Source organism: Rhinoderma darwinii, unplaced genomic scaffold, assembly GCF_050947455.1.
Source record: "Rhinoderma darwinii isolate aRhiDar2 unplaced genomic scaffold, aRhiDar2.hap1 Scaffold_447, whole genome shotgun sequence".
Taxonomy (NCBI): Eukaryota; Metazoa; Chordata; class Amphibia; order Anura; family Rhinodermatidae; genus Rhinoderma; species Rhinoderma darwinii.
In genome coordinates, this window is record NW_027463914.1 from 52665 (window position 1) to 70467 (window position 17803).

Here is a 17803-nt window from a genome sequence, read left to right on the forward strand (position 1 = left end):
AGGTAAGTATATTTATACATTATTTCCCCCTATCTATTCTACACTCCCATTACAAAATTCCATTTCTTTTGCTTCCATTTTTCTTCTGCTTTCTCTATTCCTAGTTCTTTCTTTTCTTTCCAAAAATAGATAAATAAATAATTTAGGCTTAGACGTATGCAATCATCAACAGTTAAAGCATCCCTTTTAAATAGTAAAATATTCCTGGACCTCCATAGCGCCATTTTAACTGATGCTAAGATCAGCCAAACTATTTGAAACTCATTTTCCCCGATTCCAATTCCATAAAATATCAAGTTAAGATTAAAATAGTTAACTTTACTCACCATGCTCACCAACTTACTTATCTTTTTCCACACTTTTTGTGCAAAATCACAATTCCAGAAAACATGCATTGTGGTTTCATCATCAATACAACCACTTCTAGGACATTGGCTATTCCGATTCAGTCGTCTTTTATATTGGAAATCCTTTGTTGGTAAACAATCCTTTATCATACACCATAATAGATCTTTGTGATCATTAGACAAACAAAGATGGTTAACACATTTCCAAATGTTTTTAACTACCTGGGGAGTAAACCGTTCAATCGGGCTGCAAATGGTTCTACCCTCTAAGACTTTTAATATTTTTTTATGATTAATAAGAACCTCTTTTCCTTCTTCTGCCAAATTGAACTCTCTTATAATTTTCTCTAAGATTAAATAGTTCTCTGGAGGCAACCACCTATATGGTCTCTTTAGATCTATATTGATCCATTTATACTTCCTTATAAAAAAAACAAAATCATATATTACAAAGGCTCTCAACTTTGATTCAGGTCCACATAGGATACTAATACACTGTGATAAATACTTACAAAATAAAAATTGTCTAAGATCAGGGAAACCCTTACCACCATTTCCTTTCGATTTATATAACTCTATTCTCCTTACTCTCTCCATTTTTGAACCCCAAAAGAAATTAAAACATACCTTAATAATTCTTTTCATCATAATGTTTGAGGGCATAAAAACAGCAGATACATATAAAATCAGAGGCAATAGAACTTGTTTAATCACTAAGATTTTCCCTTCCATTGATAGACACCTTAGTTTCCAAAAATCCACCTTCTTTTTAACCCTTTCCAAGAGAGATTCCCAATTTTTTATACTTCCACAGTTTTGTGAGAAATGAATACCTAGAATTTTCATATCTACTACACTTAATAATTTACATTCCCTTTCCAACTTCAGATTCCCTATCAATAAAACCCCTGATTTTTCCCAGTTTATTTTAAAACCAGATGCACCATTAAACCATTCAACTACTCGTAATACCCTATTAAACCCTCTCAAACTTCTAACTAAAACCGTAATGTCATCCATATATGCCACAATTTTAACTCGCTCATTTTTATTGCCTGGTATAAAAACACCATCAATAACTTTATCCCTTCTTATTGCACATAAAAGTGGTTCCACGGCACAAATAAAGAGTATTGGCGACAAAGGACACCCTTGCTTCACTCCACAATTCATTTTAACCTTTTCCGATAAAAAGCCATTCACTGAAATTTTACTGAAACAACTAGAATATAAACTCTTAATACACTTAATAAACATATCAGGACAACCAAGCTTTTTTAAAACCTGAAATAAAAACAAATGGGAAATTCTATCATATGCTTTTTCGAAATCTAATGAGATCAATGCCAAATCCTGATCACGATCTTTAAAATCCCATAATACATCTCTGATCAAGAGTAATGAATCTGTAATTTTTCTCCCTGGCCCAGCACATGTCTGATCCTCCTCAATTACCGATGAAATTACTTTTTTCAAACGATTAGCAAATAATTTTGCATAAATTTTATAATCCATGTTTAGTAACGTTATAGGCCTCCAATTCTTTATCATTTCTTTATCCCCTTTCTTAAAAAGTAAAACAATTAACCCTTCAGACCATGATATTGGCATTTTAAAAGAGGATAGTACCCTAAAAATGATATCACAAAAATCCACACCCACCAACTTCCAAAAGACCCTATAGAACTCTATCGGTAAACCATCCAAACCAGGTGTTTTCCCATTTGAAAAGCTATTAACTGTATTATAAATTTCATTTTCAGTAAAATCTTCAGATAAAAGACCTATTTCTTCTTTATTAAAATTTTTATCTAGTTGACTGATAAAGTGGTCCCTTAAAGAACCATCACTCTTTTTTTCAGAAAATAAGTTATCATAAAACTCATGTGCCTTTTTCAATTTACCTTCCAAAACCACCTCTCCCTCCAATTTGTCAATATAATCTCTCTTATTGATGATTTTTTTAAAGAAAAACTTTGAGCATTTTTCATCACATTCCAGAATTTTTACTCTCGAATTAAATATGATTTCCCTTCCTTTTTCATACAAACTTCTATTAATTTGGCTTTTAATGCCTTCAATCTCATCATCCATCATTACACCACTCTTTTTCAAGACATAAAAACACTGGAGTTTCGTATTTAGAGATTCATATAATTCCACTCTCTCTCTCGCCTTTCTTTTACTAATACGAATAAAAAATGTTTTGATCTGAGATTTTACGAACTCCCACCATTCAAAAACATCCTTAAAACTGCTTTTCCTACACTGCAACTTTTTATAGAATGAACCAAATTCCGATTTTACGTTCTCATCTTCTAATAGTTTTGTATTCAATTTCCAATGTGAAGATTTTTTGCTTTCCATTCTCTCACATTCTAACGTACATTTGATCAATCTATGATCGGAAAAACAGTTAAAATCAGTTTTAAAAGATGACCCTTTAAAATGCTCTGATACAAAAAAATAGTCTATTCTAGACCTAGAGTTTTTCCTACTCCATGTAAATTCATCTTCTTTCTTCTTGCCACATATTTCCCACATATCTATTAAATTACTTGATGAGAGAATTCCTTTTAGGCATGATACTGAACCATCTTTCTTATTTTCCAGATGGCAGTTAAAGTCTCCTCCAATTATAATAGGGTCTGAACCTGTAAGGAACAACTGCAGAATTTCAAAGAGCTGGATTCTCTTACTCTTCTCTGTGTATCCATACACACAGAAACATTTGATTTTTTTATTAGTCTTCTTCACTTCTATCATAATTATCCTTCCCGGATAAATCTCTTGAATTTTCTCCACTTTCCACTCCTTACTACATAAAAAACCTACTCCATCGCTCTTTTGCTCATTACCTCCTGAAAAAAAGGCTTTTCCTTTCCAATATTTTTTATAGAACTCATAACACATACTTTTCTCTATATTACATTCTTGTAAAAAAATGAAATCATAAGCTTCATTATTAAAAAAGTCATATAAAGCAACTCTCTTTTTTGAATTTTTTAACACCTGAACATTCAGGGAAGCTATACTGATCATCTTTTAATGATAATTCCAGGGCTATCTCCCCCGCCCTCATCAGTGGTAGAAGGATACTCGTTTATCCTCAAAGCCTCCGAACTAACAGAGCTTAAGGGTGACACGACTTCCAAAATTTCTATCACTCTTCTTTTTTCACCACTAATATTTCCACGTTTCGCCTCTGCTTCATCATCTAAACATCTTTTCAAATTACCTAATGTCGTTTCCATTACCTCTTCAGTAAGGCCCTCCTCTTCCACAGGACTATCTGAAGGGGTTTCCCTCACTACAGTGATACCTTCTGTTTGTCCAGATCCCCCAGCTTCAGATCCCTGGGTTACCACTACTTCAGGTATTTTTTCCACTTTTTCTTTTACTTTTTTCTTTTCCTCTTTTTCCTTCCTAATTTCTTTTTTCTCTTGCCTCTTTTCTTTTCCCTCTCGTCTCTTCTCCTTTCTCTCCTTCTCCTTCCTCTCTTTCTCCGTACACTCTCTTTCCTCCTCCTGAACCTCCTCCTGAACCTCCTCCATTACCTCTTCAACTTGCTGTGGTTCAGGTATTTCTTCCATACGTTTTGGACAATCTGCCTCTTGATGAATACTCATCGGGCAGTCCATACAGCGTTTACAGTTATCATCACTGTGGCCGTATTTCTTGCAACTTCTGCAATAGGGAGGCATCCCTGAAAAAAATAAATATCCTCTACTACGATTTATAAACACCACAGGCGGGGGCCTACAGACTCCTCCTTCTTCCTGTGGATCTTTTTTAAACGTAGCATAATATACTCGCTTTCCATTCCACACTCCGAAATCCGTCATCCCATGTTGCTTTAGGGAGAGTTTTTCACAAAAATTCCAGAGGTATGATTCCACCTCTTGGTCCGTTATAAATGGACTATACATTTGTATGGTTAACAATTTTGCCTGAAATTGAAACAATGGGGCAATTTTTATCCCCTTAAAAACATCTCGCCCCTTATTAGCTTCATAAAGGGTGTATGCCTTTTCGCATAATGCATTTGTTTCCAAAGTCACATCATAAATTCCCCTAGAGAAGAAGGTTTGTATACAAAAGAAGTTCTTCTTCTCCAATTCCATAACCGGTATTAGTATTTTGTCATAAAGGTACCTTAGATTTTTTTCCTGTCGGACTTCTGGGGACACGAAGAACCGAATAGTATCCTTTAAACCATACTTATCATCAAAGAAGTCAGGCCGATTATCCTGAAATCCTCGCCATTCTCCTGGTGTTCTCCTTCCATAAGCCATATTCCAACGAATTTCTTCTTCCTCCACAGCACGAAAAAAAGCCCTTGAAAAGAGCTCGATCGCCTCCTGATTCCAATGGAAAACACGAAATCCACACGTCCAGCGAAAGAATCCCTCCACGAATAGGTTCCAGATCCTCCAAAGAAAAAGGCACACCAGCTTTCAGCCACCCCTCAATAGCAGCAGTTCGGTCCGAAAACCGAAAAGGCCGAGCAGGTAGGTTTCCACCAGTGCACCTTGCCCTCTGACTTCAACCCACTACAGATCGAAGCCAAAAGGCCGAGAAGCGATAACCCGAACGGGCCGCGCGTTGCCCGAGCCTGCCCGATACTGCTGTTCAGCCCTTGCAGCGATTCAGCCTACTTCTAGGCAATTCCATGGGGCCCTGCAGGCTCACACACTCACAGCTACACGGGAGGTGAATAAAGGCCGGAGAGGAAGCCAGACAGGATTTGCTTCTCTTGCTTGCACCACAATGCAGTGCTGAAAGAGGAGGAATCTACATAAAAACGCCTTCCTGGCAACGCCCAAATGCCCTGCTGCCATGCAGATAAACACTGGCAGCGGCAGCAAGTGCATGCCCACAGCCACCCCTTGTTCCATCACACCTTGTATCAGCTGTAATCCAGTCCAGTCCAGTGCTGCCTGCTGAGCAGCACTGACCAACACTGCCTGGGCCCAGGCTTTTATCTCTGAGGCCCCATTATGATGTCAGAAAGCTGGCTCTGGCTCCTCAGGGCTCCACTATGACACGTGCAAAGTTCTGTCTGAACTTTATATAAGACGGTGCGGCTCAGTCAGTCACTCAGTGTTGCCTGAGAGGGCAACACTGCAACAGCCGGCCGCCAGGCTGTCTTTTTTTGCACAGCTAGTTGCCTCCAGGAGGCCACAAGAGGGAGACAAGGGACTGCAAAATGGAAAATAAGCATCCACCAACTTTACAGACAACTTCTCCTTGCTCCTACAACCTCCATCCTTGCACAGTTTGTTATTCTTCTAGGTAACATAGTAACAAATCCAAATTGCTGCTCTCTTTGTAGGCAAGCAAGGCTTTGTTGCAACTGCAATTCTTACTCCTTCTTGAAATGTAGGGACGACAGTACATTCCATCACATCCATCTAGTGTACACAGGTAGGTACATTGTGGCGGGCGGGCGGCTTTAATGGCTGTTTGCTGTTCCCCTACTCCACTCCACTATTTGACTGTGGTGCTGCATCAATCAGTGGCTGGCTCAGGTGCAGCTCTTTAACTTACCTAAAAGGGAGGGCGGAGAGAAGACAAGGAAGGTGAATGAGCTGTTCCAATGTGAAATGCCGGAAACACAGACACACAGACGACACAAAACAAGAGGTGGCAATGTATTCATTAATTGCATTTAATCAATTAGCTCATTATCACTCATGCATTGTCCAACAGGTGTTGAAATAATGGGATTAAAAGGGGAGATCCCTTCAGAAAGACAGAAACAATGGCAAACACAAAAAACACTTTTGGAATCTGATTTTAGTCAACACATAAGGAAAGGGTGCACCGGTCCTGGAAATACTGCAATACCAGGTCAATGCGTGGAGTGGACAGAGCAAGCTCTATTTCCATCTCCCTGTTCTAAAAATCCATTTAATATATGGTCCCCAGATAGGGGACGTATCAGATATTAAACTGATAAGAACAGATAAGGTTTCAACAAAGTTTTTTATTGGCAAAAATAATATATTTTACAGACTTTTTTTAAAATTGAAACCACAAGATAAAATCAACAGCATAATACATGAATATTCATACATTTAAATGAATACAAAAGTAATAATAATAAGACCAGTAATACAGATGTTATAATAAAAGTACAGAACAATAGCAGGATAAAATTTATACAGGGCTTAAAAGACATAAAAGAATAAAACCATTTTTATTTACAATGTTATGGTATTCCACATTTGCAAACACCACATGGATGTTGCTTCTTTTACCCCTAGCTGCTTTTTGTCCCTAAGATAATAAATATACATTTCACTTAGGGCATATTTCACACAATTTTTAACGTCAATAAAATCATGTTTAAAAAGCAGAATGTTCCTAACCTTCCAGATGGCATTCTTAAAACAGTTTAAAATGATCCAACAGACCATTTGCTGTTTAAAACTTGGGCAGTTAAAAAGACCATAAAACACGTATTCAAATTTAAGATCTTTAAGACCGCAGGCCCATTTCAGCAATGGGCCTACCTTCCTCCAAACCTCCTGTGCATATGGGCAGTTCCAAAACAGGTGCATTACCGTCTCGTCGTCACCACACCTGTCTCTCGGGCACTTGGCTCTCGCCACCAGTCCTCGCCTATGCTGGAATTCACGAGTAGGGAGGCACTGGTGAACGATTGCCCAGGCAAGGTCCTTGTGCACATTTGCCATAAATTTCCCGAAAACGTTCCGCCACACCACCTTGGACCTTGCCTGTGAGAAATTTGAAACTGCCAGTGTATCCTCCTGCCGCCTACAGGAGAGTGACACTTTTTTCTGGTCCCCCAATATGTCAGGCTCCAATTCTTGGAGACCTAGGAGCCTGACAGTTTTTTCGAGCACCGCATATTGTTTTGGGGGACACAGAAGCACAGGAGAATTCAAAGGGACACGAAACCATCGTTTAAAAATCATGCCCGTAGCGTACTTTAAAAAGTAGCTAAAAATACCATCAGAATTATACATTTTAAAACAGAAGCAAAAGTATTTAATGTAAAAGAAGTTAAAAAGGTTAGGAACATCTCTCCCGCCATTGTCCTTACATCTGTACATAAAATCACGTTTTAGTTTTTCCATTTTGGAACCCCATAAAAACATAAAACAGATCCTGGTCACTTTTTTAATATATAAAATTGTTGGAGGGAAAACCATAGCTACATAAAGCATTATGGGTAATAAAACAGATTTAATTATTAAAACTTTTCCCTCCATGGTGAGATTTCTCAAATTCCACATTAAAACCTTTTTTTCCATTTTGGCAATTACTGAATCCCAATTGGGTCTCCCATCGTTTTCTTGATTAAAAACAATTCCTAAAATTTTTATCTGATCCTGCTGCATGTTAACTCCTGGTGTCACAGAGGAATCCCATACACCAGTATAAAAACAGTCACACTTATCAACGTTTAATTTAAAACTAGAGGCTTCACAAAAAAAGCCGGTGTTCCTCAATGCCCGTCTCATAGAAGCGGCGTCTGGGCATAGGACGGTGGCGTCATCCATATAGCCTAGGATTTTTATCTGGTTCCCCCTTCCTCCAGGTATGGGCACGCCTCTGATGACTTTATCATCTCTTATTAGGGTGAACAGAGGTTCTATGGCACAAATAAAAAGGAGCGGAGACAACGGGCACCCCTGTTTCACCCCTGATAAAAGAGGAACACCTTTAGTTAAAAATCCGTTGATAGAAATTTGGCTAAAACAGGATCGATATAAAAGCTTAATACGTGTTAAAATAATTTCAGGAACAGCCATCTTTTTAAGAACCATAAAAAGATATTCATGGGAGACCCGGTCAAAAGCCTTCTCGAAATCTAAGGATAAAATAGCAAGGCTTTGACCCCTTTCTTTAAAATACCAAATGATGTCACGTAAAATATTCAGGGACTCAGTAATTGACCTCCCAGGTACCCCACATACCTGGTTTGGATGGATTAATTTATGAATAAAAGGTTTAAAACGGATTGTTATTAGTTTAGCTAAAATTTTACAATCAACGTTTAAAAGAGTAATAGGGCGCCAGTTTTTTAACTGGTCCCTCTCACCTTTTTTAAAAATTAAGGACACAATCCCCCTCCTCCAGGAAGGGGGCAGCTCTTCAGTAATAAAAACTTCCTTATACAATAAAAACATGTCATTCTTTAAAATTTCCCAAAAAGCATGATAAAATTCGATGGGCAGACCATCTTCCCCAGGAGCTTTCCCATTAGAAAAACTTTTAAAAGCAAATAAAAGTTCCTCCAAGGTAATATTACGGGATAAAACTTCCTGGTCTAAAATATCTAGCTTGGCATCAAGGGAATTAAGAACATGTTCTAAAAAGGAAGGATCAATATTTTTCTTGTTAAAAAGAGATTGGTAGAAATTAAAAGCAGAATTTAAAATGCCGACCATAGTGGTTTCTCCTTCAAGGTTTAAAATGACATCTCGTTTATCCATTACCTTTTTGAAGAAGAACCGGGAACACTTCTCGCCATCCTCGAGGTGCTTTACATGTGAATTAAAAATTATTTGTTTCCCTTTCTCTTCTATGGCATGTTTTATTTCAGCTTTAAGATTTAAGATATCATCATCAACATCCATACCAATCTCCTTCAATTTAAAAAGTACATGTAAACGTTTATTAAGAACATAAAACCATTGTTTTTTCTCTTTTGCTTTCTTCTTACCTGCTCGAATAAAAAAAGCTCTGATTTTGGGTTTAATGCCCTCCCACCAGTGTAGCATAGGCTGACTGGGCGCTCTATGGGACTGCCAACACTGGTAGGTCCGCACAAACTCCTCTTTAATGATGGGGTCCTCCAGGAGTGTGGTGTTTAGTCTCCAGGGACCCCTACAAGCTTTTTGCTCTCCCTCTAGCTCCAGGTGCACTGAAAGGAGCTTGTGATCAGATAAAATATTTGTTAAAAGCAAACATTTTTTGGGAATAAAACTATTAGAAGTGAAAATAAAATCAATTCTGGAGCTCACTCTTCCATTGGACCAGGTGGGGCCTGGGTCCGCAGGCAAGAGTTCCCTCCAGCAATCTTTCAATTTAAAATCACCAATAAAATTCTTGAGCAGGTAAGAAGTACGGTCAATTTTTCGATTAAAATCCCCACCCTGCCGGTGTTCTCCATCTCGCACACAGTTAAAATCACCACCCACCAGCAGGGGGGTAGACCCAACACAAAACAATGGTAAAATCTCTAATAGTTCTGCCCTCTCCTGTTTGGTAGGAGGGGCATAAACGTTTAAAACACGAATTAAAATTCCATTAAAAAGCAAATGTATTAAAATAGCTCTGCCGGGCATGATTTCAGTCACTGTTTGGATGGAGATAAAACGACCTCGGCAGAGCAATCCAACCCCCGCAGAGCGACAGTCATTTCCACCAGACCAGACTGAGGGGCCTAGTTTCCAGTCCATCTTTAAATCTTGATATTCCAAGTCATTAGGGATTCCACATTCTTGAAGCAGGCAAAGGTCAAAGTCCACAGTCTCTAAAAATGAAAATAAAGCAGTCCTGCGGACAGGGCTCTTTAGGGACCTCACATTTAGTGAGGCGACTTTGATAGGAACCAACATAGTCTTAGTTGAGGTCAGGGTCCGAACCAGAAGAGTCGTACTCGGAGATCAGCTGCGAGTCTGGACCCCCTTTTTGAGGGGTCAATAAATCTTGGATGTTGGTAGGGTCAGAGCCAGATACGTGGGCGGCTCCAACCCCCACACTGCTCTCATCCGAACTCCGATAGGCAGCTTTCCTCCGAACTCCGGACTCCTCTTCCTCTCGCTGTCTCTTTGCAGAATGGCTCCTATCCATCTCCTCGAAGTCGCTCTCACCCATCTCTGGCCCCTGGCTGAAGATATCGCTGATGTCCTTCCTGGGCAGCTGCACAGGGGCCTGTGAGGTCCCATCACTCTTGGCAACCTTTGCCTGCTTACGGGGAGCCTTCATCGCAAGCCCCTCCACAACCGCAGTGGAGGAACTTTGCTCCGACCCCCCCGTTGACCGGAAATGGTCAAAACGAGGCTCCAATCCAGCATATTTTAGGGTTTTCTTAATGGAGCCCTCGTCTGACACAGAGTGTCTCCGCTCCATGCCCACACTCTTGGGACAGGCGTCAGGTCCTACTGCAGAACCTACGGAGCCACGACGCCTGTCGCTAACCACTGCCTCAACAGGGTCCACTGCAGGCGGAGCAGAGGACCTGTTTGCAGAGGTGCCGGTCAACTTATGTCCAGCAGAGTCAGAATTCCTCCTGCTCTGCCTGGACCCGGTGGAATCCCTATGGCCGTCCCTCGAGGCTGACATCGGTGGGCCCCCCGATGGAGCTGTGAAGGACTTTGGCCTGGACCCCTCAGTCGTCAATGCTCGTTTTGGGGCATTACCAGCGGCGTCTGCACATGTTGCAAACTGCCGCTCTGGCCCTGGTCTGGGTGGCCCAGATTTCGCTCTGCGGGGGCAATCTTTAAAAGCATGCCCAGTCATGCCGCACAGATTGCACAACACCTCGGAACTGCATTTTGCCGCTACGTGTCCAACCTGGCCACACCTGTTACACTGCACCACATGGGGCCGGTCACAATGTTCTCTGGTGTGGCCATATCTCAAGCAGTTCCGGCAGGCTATTGGCATCTGGGGGTAAAATAGGAATCCTCGATTCTTCCCAATGGCAAAGTTCTGGGGTGGGTGATGTAAGCCTCCAATGCCATTGGGATCCTGGCGGAACTTCACCCAATATTTTCTTTTGCCATTCCAGAAGCTCTGGGTGTTCAAGATTTTATGTGAGAAGCGGACCTCCCTGCAGTAACGACTGAGGAAGGTTTCAATGTCACACTCTGAGACAAATGGACTGAACATGCACATCACGAGCGGGACTTCTTCCTCCCCGTAGAGGAATAAAAAGTTCAGTCCATTTAGCCGCTCCTCACTCTGGTCCGCATCAGACAATCTTTTGTGCATGTTGTCGCAACATGCCGCGGCCGTAAAGGATACGGTGTACCGACCGCGGCTTTCCTGGTCGTTGAGACACAGGATGTCCGCCCGCTTGAGCCCCAGGAAGTCCAGCAGAATCACCTCCACAATGAAGCGAAGGTTCTTCCGCTGGCGATGGCCTTCTTCCACCTCGATGCGGACGGACTGGCGCAACCGGGTGTCCCCGGATGCAAATCCAAATGTAAATGGCATTTTCAGTGCCTGGGGGCTAAGCCTGTCCCTTATAGCAGCAAGGGCTCAGATTCCACAATTAAGTGGAACCCTCCCCCAAGGCCAAGGATTAGGGTACCCCAGACACCTACGAAGCCCGATAAACGCCCTCGGAACGCTCTTAGAAAAACGCCTCAAGGCCGGTTGACCTCTTGGGTAAGGCGCGATCGCAACTCGTTGTCCGGGGGCTAAGCCCACTCCCCAAATAGCAGCAAGGGGGTGAAGTCTCTCTGTGAAAAGAGACGATCCCCCAAGGCCAAGGAGCAGGGTACCCCGGACACCTCCCAACAAAACCAGATGCAGAAATAAGGTTTCCACTCAGATCCGTCTCGAGTTAAATTTTAAACTTCAAATTTAAAGACTTGATCATCATTATGAAAAAACCAAATATAATTTTTATTTCTCTCTCTTTTTTTTTTTTTTTTTAAAGTAAAATTAATAAAACAAACCGTTTCTTACAGCGATTACACCAAGCATATCCACAAGATGTTCTCGAAGATCTTGACCGTCCCATTCCAAATTTACAATACATGCCAACCAGGTTGGTACTTTATATCTCTCCAGAAAATCTGGTATATTCCCTCTTAAACAGGTTCGTACCCGCCTCCGAACCTTCTCAAAATTAATTTTATCTCTTAATCCCTCCACGTCTTTCACTAGTTTATCTCTTTCTGCTCTATCTTCATCTGAAACTACATTTTGTTCCACAATTTTCCTCCTTTTTGTTTCATCACTTTTTTTAACCTCAACACTTTTCCCCGCTCCTCCCTTTTTCTGTGGTTTATCCTCTTTTTGTGGGGTAACTTTCTCTTCCTTTCTTTTAACGGTCTTCTTACTCTCCTCCTTTGCTTCACTTTTACTTTTTTTTGGACAATTTTTAAACACATGCCCTTCTTCTCTACACATGTTACACACTTTGCCCTTCTCACAATCATTATACTTATGACCTTCCTTAAAACATTTGGTACAAATTATTTTTCCACAATTCTCCTTCTCATGCCCATACTCTTTACAATTGTGGCAAAAAATCCCCATTCCAAAAAAGTAGAGATTCCCACTTGCACTGCCAATTTTAAAGCGTGCTGGAGGAAGCAATAAGTTTCCAGCCTCTCCAACTGCCTTAAATTTACACAGGAATTTCCATTTACCTGTCCAGAATCCAAAGGGATTAAAGACCTTACCCTTCTCCACCACCTCCTCACAGAACTTAGTGAGAAAGCATATAATATCGTCTTTACACACATAGGGGGAAAACATTTTAACAATGACCAACTTTTTGCTAGGAGCAAAGTGCGGTGTTACAATCACACCAACCAGTCTTGGATCCTGCTTCTTCTTCTTTAAAGTGTCCAGAAAATCCAGATAAATGTCCTCTGTACAAAAAGTGACATCGAAACATCCTCTTCTTGGATAGTCCATTACAGACAATATCCATTGTCTCTCCAACTGGAAAAGATCAAGCAAGAGTACCTTCGTTAGGAATTCCAAGTCTCTGCTTTGTCCTCCAGATTCCTCCATCGTAAAACGAACAGCATTCCGAGTACGCATGTAGTCAGGGACTTCCTCCATCCTGCCGCAACAAAAGCCAACGATATCCAAAGAAATCCAAAGATAGTACCTTCAGCACCTAGATGCCAGGCAAGTGATCGCTCCCCGTTGCCCTGGACTAATCCTCCTCCCCAATAGCAGCAGAGGGGTGAAGTCTCTCCTAAGAGAAACGATCCCCCCAGGCCAAGGAAAAGGGTACCAGGGCACCTCCTGACCAAGAAACAAGGCAATACCCTAAAGTACTACACTTGATCTTAGCCAAAAGGCCGAGAAGCGATAACCCGAACGGGCCGCGCGTTGCCCGAGCCTGCCCGATACTGCTGTTCAGCCCTTGCAGCGATTCAGCCTACTTCTAGGCAATTCCATGGGGCCCTGCAGGCTCACACACTCACAGCTACACGGGAGGTGAATAAAGGCCGGAGAGGAAGCCAGACAGGATTTGCTTCTTTTGCTTGCACCACAATGCAGTGCTGAAAGAGGAGGAATCTACATAAAAACGCCTTCCTGCCAACGCCCAAATGCCCTGCTGCCATGCAGATAAACACTGGCAGCGGCAGCAAGTGCATGCCCACAGCCACCCCTTGTTCCTTCACACCTTGTATCAGCTGTAATCCAGTCCAGTCCAGTGCTGCCTGCTGAGCAGCACTGACCAACACTGCCTGGGCCCAGGCTTTTATCTCTGAGGCCCCATTATGATGTCAGAAAGCTGGCTCTGGCTCCTCAGGGCGCCACTATGACACGTGCAAAGTTCCGTCTGAACTTTATATAAGACGGTGCGGCTCAGTCAGTCACTCAGTGTTGCCTGAGAGGGCAACACTGCAACAGCCGGCCGCCAGGCTGTCTTTTTTTGCACAGCTAGTTGCCTCCAGGAGGCCACAAGAGGGAGACAAGGGACTGCAAAATGGAAAATAAGCATCCACCAACTTTACAGACAACTTCTCCTTGCTCCTACAACCTCCATCCTTGCACAGTTTGTTATTCTTCTAGGTAACATAGTAACAAATCCAAATTGCTGCTCTCTTTGTAGGCAAGCAAGGCTTTGTTGCAACTGCAATTCTTACTCCTTCTTGAAATGTAGGGACGACAGTACATGCCATCACATCCATCTAGTGTACACAGGTAGGTCCATTGTGGCGGGCGGCTTTAATGGCTGTTTGCTGTTCCCCTACTCCACTCCACTATTTGACTGTGGTGCTGCATCAATCAGTGGCTGGCTCAGGTGCAGCTCTTTAACTTACCTAAAAGGGAGGGCGGACAGTAGACAAGGAAGGTGAATGAGCTGTTCCAATGTGAAATGCCGGAAACACAGACACACAGACGACACAAAACAAGAGGTGGCAATGTATTCAATAATTGCATTTAATCAATTAGCTCATTATCACTCATGCATTGTCCAACAGGTGTTGAAATAATGTGATTAAAAGGGGAGATCCCTTCAGAAAGACAGAAACAATGGCAAACACAAAAAACACTTTTGGAATCTGATTTTAGTCAACACATAAGGAAAGGGTGCACCAGTCCTGGAAATACTGCAATACCAGGTCAATGCGTGGAGTGGACAGAGCAAGCTCTATTTCCATCTCCCTGTTCTAAAAATCCATTTAATATATGGTCCCCAGATAGGGGACGTATCAGATATTAAACTGATAAGAACAGTTTTTTTTTTTTTTTTTTTTTTTTCTTTTTCTTTTTTTTTTCTTTTTTTGCTTTCCCTCAGATGGGAATGAATACGATCAACCACAACCATATCCGTTCTATGACAATTTCACGAAAAAACTGTCCCATCATCATCCAGAAAACATTCTAAATATATTTTTCCAAAGGTCAACAACAAAAACAGCAACATCATTACATAAAACATTACAGAAAAAGGAAATCATGATGAACAATCAACAATATCAATCCATTTTTTAACTTTCCACACCCCCTCTGCATCCATTTCCCCTTTTCTCTTTTTATCCCACAAAAAACAAACATATAGCTTTCCCAATGCCATTCTCACACTATCTCTAACAGCCAGTTCTTTCCTTTTAAACACATATACATTCCTTACATCCCATAATACTTCTTTTATACATGCAAGCAACAACCACAACACTCTCTCTTTTTCTCCATTACACGCACACAACCCAAACATAAACATTTCAAAAGACAACAAACTCACCCCAGTCAACTCCTTACATAACGGTCCCATTCTCTTTATCACTTCTCTTGCATACTTACAATTCCAGAACAAATGAATAACACTCTCCCTTCCATTACAATCAGACCTTGGACACATATCACTCCTGATTAGCCCCCGATTCCTCTGGAATTCTCTTACTGGCAACACTCCATGCAAACTTTGCCACACCAATTCACTCTGCTTATTTGTCAACCCATCCATTCTTACTTTCTTCCATACTTTCCCCACATCTCTTCCTCTCACCATATTTATACCACACTCAGTCTCTGCACACTCAATCATCCTGTACACCAAACTCTTATTGCGCAACATCCTAACATCCACACCATGCAACTTATATTTCACAAGAAACTTATACATCCACACATACCATACAGGCACAACAAACGCAACTGGACTACGTAAATCTTTCGCACACCACTTCATCCGAATCAGGTAAGTCCCAAACAAATATTTACACATAACAGAATATTTTAAGTCTGCCCTAACTACTCTTAGAAGAAAAATACACATATTTACCCCAAAGAATACTTCTAAGTTAGGAAAACCCAATCCACCCTTCCTCACAGATTTAATTACCACCTCCCTCCTTGCTCGCTCCATTTTTGATCCCCACAAGAAAACAAACAAAATCCTATCTAAGCTCCTCAAACACATATAATTAGGTGGAAACACAAAAGCAATATACAAGTATATTGGCAAAACAACACTCTTAATAATCAAAATCTTCCCAGTAAAAGATAAACTTCTCATCCTCCAAAAACATAATTTACTTTCCACTTTCTTCTTCACATCATCCCAACATTCTTTCCCATCTAATTTTTCTGTAAATTTCACCCCCAACACCTTAATTGGTCCATCCACAATGTTCACCCCTATATCCCCCCTCACCTTACTGCTCCCAAAACTTTTACATTCACTCTTACTCCAGTTAACACGAAAAGCAGACGCGCCACAAAAAAAGGACACTAACAGTTTCACACGTTTTATAGCACATTCAGAATCACATAGAACACACACATCATCCATATAGCCACTTACCTTCCACTCTCTCCCCCCACTCCCTGGAATCTGAACACCACGCACAACCTTATCTTTCCTTAACAAACACAATAATGGCTCAATCGCACAAATGAAAGCAACCGGTGACAACGGACATCCTTGACGCACACCAGAAAACACAATCACTCTCCTACCCACACACCCATTCAATAACACACGACTATATATCCCACCATACAAACTCCTGATTCTACATACAAACTCAGCTGGAAAACCCATTTTCAGCAACACCTTATACAAAAACTTATGAGACAACCTATCATACGCTTTTTCAAAATCCAAACTTACCAAATGCACATCCTTCTTCCTTTCCATACAATCCCACAAACAATCTCTTAACATACACACATTCTCATGTATTCTTCTCCCAGGTACCGCACAACATTGCTCATCCCCAACCACACTCTCAATCACATCACGCATCCTATTGGCTATCACTTTTGCGTAAATCTTATAATCACAATTGAGTAACGTTATCGGGCGCCAATTTTTCAATTCCTTTAACTCTCCCTTTTTCGGAAACAACACAATCACACCCGCACGCATACTTTCAGTAATTTCTTCATTCACCCACATATATTTACACAATTCTATCACATCTTTTCCAATCACATCCCACATTAACCTATAGAACTCTATAGGGAGTCCATCTTCCCCTGGTGTCTTATTCACAGCCATACTATTTATTACCTTCCATACTTCATCCATAGTCACATCCTTCATAACACATTCTTTCTCAACATCACTCAAATTTTTATCCATCCCATTCAACACCTCACTCTCCAAAGTATCATCCCTCCATTTTTCTGCATACAACTCTTCATAGAACTTTGCCACTTCCTCACTCACATCATCACCACTCACCTCACTACCATCCTCCCCAATCAACACATTCATACTTTGTTTTTTACCAAACACTTTTTTGAAAAAAAAACGTGTACATTTCTCATCATATTCCATTCTCTCCAATTTTGCTCTAAAAATAACACTCTTACCTCTCTCAAACATAAATTCATTAATCTCTCTTTTGATAACTAATATATCCTCACTCACATCAGAACCTTCATCCCTTAACTTATATAATAAACTCAACTGAGCATTCAACCTCACATACTTTTCCCTCTTAATCGCAGCAAATTTATACCCAACATTTTTGAAAAACGATCTTGTCATCATTTTAACCCAATCCCACCACCTACAGATATCAGTAAAATCACTTTTCTTCCTTACCCAACATGCATACCGATTTGCATATTCCCGCCTCACATCCTCACTTTCTAACAGACTCACATTTAATTTCCATAAACCCCGCCCATACACACCCTTTGCATCCACATCCACCTCACATATTACACACTCATGGTCTGAAAACAAAACCCCATGCTGTTTATAACTTAAAGAAATAACATTTTGCGAAACAAAGCAATAATCCAACCTACTATGA

General features: G+C 41.0%; 1 non-coding gene and 2 pseudogenes across 1 annotated transcript; all 3 read right to left on the reverse strand.

Annotated features, from left to right (window-relative positions):
• Window positions 1-6163: 6163 nt before the first annotated feature.
• LOC142716093 (U2 spliceosomal RNA) lies at window positions 6164-6355 on the reverse strand. The gene has a single exon (XR_012871384.1). It is a non-coding gene; the product is annotated as a U2 spliceosomal RNA (small nuclear RNA).
• Window positions 6356-13279: 6924 nt separating this feature from the next.
• On the reverse strand, window positions 13280-13390 carry LOC142716130 (U2 spliceosomal RNA; annotated as a pseudogene).
• A 1226-nt stretch (window positions 13391-14616) lies between these two features.
• On the reverse strand, window positions 14617-14836 carry LOC142716124 (U2 spliceosomal RNA; annotated as a pseudogene).
• Between the last annotated feature and the right edge of the window lie 2967 nt (window positions 14837-17803).